The sequence below is a fragment of the Apium graveolens genome, unplaced genomic scaffold (assembly GCF_009905375.1).
Source record: "Apium graveolens cultivar Ventura unplaced genomic scaffold, ASM990537v1 ctg3947, whole genome shotgun sequence".
Taxonomy (NCBI): Eukaryota; Viridiplantae; Streptophyta; class Magnoliopsida; order Apiales; family Apiaceae; genus Apium; species Apium graveolens.
The window spans coordinates 44,716-48,780 of NW_027418339.1; positions in this window are offsets into that span (position 1 = coordinate 44,716).

Below are 4,065 nucleotides of genomic sequence, written 5' to 3' on the forward strand. Positions count from 1 at the left end.
CAACTTCATCCTAAAATAAGGGAGATCGACATTGTCTTCCCTCAAGGATCTCATAAGGCGATATCTCGATACTGACATACGATCTATTATCGTAAGAAAACTCAATCCGCGTTAAGTGATCATTCCAAATTCTTTCGAGTCTATTGCACAGACCCTCATTATAGCTTCTAGCATTATAGCTTTTGCTTCTCAATACCCATTCTTTTCCAGTTCGTAATATTATACTGGTTATACTATTGCTCGTTAGCGTTCTATAACCTTTTAATAACCACGCCAACCTTAGTATCACAAACGCGTTAGATTCGGAATACCACGCACTGATACTACTTCCTTTTGCTGCTTCCATCTTTGAAAACTTGATCTATCGTATAGAAGTAAAAGATTTTATTGAGAGATCACTATGATCATGAACACTTATTACATTGCATAGTTAGTACAGAAGGTGGCCAGCCTTTTGTACTTGACAAGCAATTAAACAATAGATGGTATCCTACTAGGCTTCTATCACACAGATAGGTAGTCATTCGGCAATACCTCCCCTTCTGGAAGGGTTGTTCTTCTCAGCTTATATGAAATGAAAAGGAGAGAAACGAATGAATTGAAGAGAATTGTATATATATAAAATATACTGCCACAAAATATCTGGCTTGGAATCTACCTCTGAACTATAGAGGTTTGTCATAGGAGAACAAAACATATATGTATATATATCAACATCAAGTATTATAACATCGTATTTCACGTGTCTGAATATTTACTATTCCGTCCATCATTCTATGGACCCATGCTCTTGCTCGAGCTTATAAACAATCACCATTAAAACTCCCTCGACAGCGAAAATCGAATCTGGGATTTCATTCTAAACCTCCTCGTTACTAGAATTCTATGCTTGCACCGCAACCTTCCTCATATAGTAATACGACTCTCTATTGATAAGAAGAAATAAATATTCAACAGGTAGATAATCAACTTAATTAGTCTATCAATGATAACTTATACATCACCACGACCCGATTAGTGGTACTTAATCTCAACATCCATTACCATACAACTCTCGCGGTTGTAATCGGCTCATTATTCAAAGAATCGTTGATGCATTACTATAGTCCACCACGGACCTACGATAGTCATTCGTTTTCCTTGGAATCTTAATAGCTAACAATACGGAGTCCATACCAGTCGTATCGAATTCTTCTAAGGAGGTAACATGATCACCGCTCATGTTTCATGAAGAACACTCCTGAACTTGATGCATAAATGACATGAAGCAAATAAAATTTCAGAAGAGTTTTAATGAAAGCAACGATAGTAGGTTAATACCATTATTAACCATATGTCTTTATTAGTAGACATGAAGCTCAAAGGTTCATTTAGTCCTCTCGTAACATGTTCCTGGCTTATCTCAAGATAGGACCTTCTAAAATAGATAGCCCGCTCAAAGTGCTAACATGAATTAAATCTTTACCAAACTACTATTACGGTTGAGTATCGTACAATCATCAGAAGAAATGTCAATCTTTCAAACCATAATACAACCTTCACGGCTTTAACCATCGTCACTGTATTCCTCTAGCACGTGTGCTTATAATTGTCCTCTTACACTTAAAGTGTCGGCCACCCCTTTGACCTTTCCTGATAGTAAAATTTTCTTACAATCAATGTCATTTTTTAACCACCTCCAAATAAATTTTCTACCTCATTTCAATCACTGCTTATGTGAAAATGCTTTTCTTAAGTCCTGGTGAGAAGAAAAAAAAATCACCATTTTTTCCATAAGTCATTGCCTTAGTCTTTAGATGTGAACATTGCCACGATTGACTCTCGGTCATACTTAGGACGTCTCTTATCTTGGGTTCTTCTTGTTTTCACCAATCTCGACCCTCATTGGGTCGATCTATACTTTCTTATGGTTCAACACGTGCCCTACCTGGCATTATTATAATTACGTCATATTTCCTTTATCAAAATTTCTATTCTTGAGAACTTTGAATATTACCTTTTCTCCTTGTAAGACCTCTAAGGTTATCCTTAAATCCTTCATCAGGTACACCCTAGGCACAGGGCATATCAAGATACCATTTACTAATACCAGAATCATTGTCTATATACTTTTGAAAAATTTCTCCACTGATCCTTAAAGGTTGTTGTTACCTTAATCCTTTCCAATTTATACTGTCAAAACTCATGCTTTCCCTATTAAGGGTGAAATTCCAACCTTTATGCATTCCCCTATGATTCATTTCAAGTTATCGGGGTTTTATCCTTAATTCCAGCTTTACAAGATACTTACACTCTTCCATGGATAAATCAAGTCATATATACTTGATAGATTACCTTATTCAATCATTCTCACTTCGATAGTCTATACTTAATTTCACAATAGCATCCTTATTCAAACTGAGGTCAATACATATGGCCTCCAAAAGATAACAACGGTTTTTTTTTGCTTTGCTTGCCTAATTTGCTAATGACAACAGGGATGTTCTGGAAGATATTGGTCGTGGTCAACATGAAATTCTTCTTAATAATTCCTTATTTACTTTTGTTGTTTATCTCAACAGTCATCTCAATATTGGGATATCTTTCATACCTGGCGTCTCCCTTTCTGGGTATCAAGCCACCGGTCCTACACTTCACATTCTTAAAGGTCACTTCCTTCATCCAATTTTCCTAATTTCTTATTTCCTTGTCTCCTCAGTCTATCCGCGCCTCATTATTTATCCTTCGAACTATCTCAAGGTTTCCTCGAATCCTCCCAACTTACAGGGGATAAAATATATGTATCTCTTATGCCTTCAACCATCAATTTTAACTCATGGTGAATCACCCTCATCCTGACGATTACATACTTTTCTATTTCTATTGCTACGAGTCTTTAGGGTTTCCTCATACCCAACTCCCTTATCATTCCTCAAACTCTATTGCCTTTATATTCCTTTCCACTTCAGTTTCTTTTTATTTTCCTTTCTCTTATCATTATTTCATGAACCAACACAACATAAGCATTGATTTCAAACATCCCGTCATTCTGGATTCGTGTCCTCAGAATGAATCTTGACAACTTTTACAACTTAGATTCATAATTCATCATACTCGTCTGCCTTTGTTCTGGATCTAAAGCTTTTACACTATCTCCATAACCTTGGGAAGTACTTTCCTGAAAACAATTGACTGAACTTAAATCAGTTTATTATAATCTCTTGCTCCGTGCCTTCCTTGGCCTTTCACCAGCGGGTGGCCTCTCTCTTAGGAGGGTAAGTGACAAAAACAGTCTTTTATGACTCGTCAATCATTTAGAATCTCAAATGATTCCTGTATTTCCTTTAGCCAGGCTCTTGCCTCGACTGGGTCAGCTATTTCCTTGGAACTCTGAGAGCGTAGCGACTTAAAGGTCATGAAAGAATTTCCTACCGCATTGTTTCCTCAATGTGGTGGTTGGGAATAAAAGTATAAGTTCTGTTTAGACAGGTCCATGAATTTTTGTATAGGAGTACCGTCTCGGGTTTCCTTATCTTGCTGGACTTCTGTTTTCTCAGTATGAAATGTTTCATCCTTCTCCCATAATCAGGGTTATCTTATACGCTAAAATCCTTGTTTTTCATTTCATTATATGATGGGTTCTTTCTTTCTTGATGGCGACCTCCCTGACTATCACATTCAGGGTTTGCCCTAAATCTTATTCCTCGAACTATGACTTTCATCTAAGATCCAGTCCTTAAGCTCTTGAACATTTGGAACCCAAATTTTGTAGGGATACCTGATTATTCCCTCATCATCTTTCTAGGTATTAATCTCTTCTCTATTTGTTGGCTCTCTGCCTTCATTCATCACTTTTCTGGCACATTATGTTCTTTTCCAATAATTCGGGTTGTATTGCAATCTCAAACAGCTTTTCGGTACCGGCTCCGGTTACCTTCACTTCTATTTCCATTTTCTCAAAATCTCTTATAAACTCTCCCAAAGACATTATCATCTTGAGTCTCTCCTTTTTACTAAGGGCATCAGCCACCACATTGGCTTTCCCCGAATGATAAAGAATCTCCCAATCATAATTCTTGATTAGCT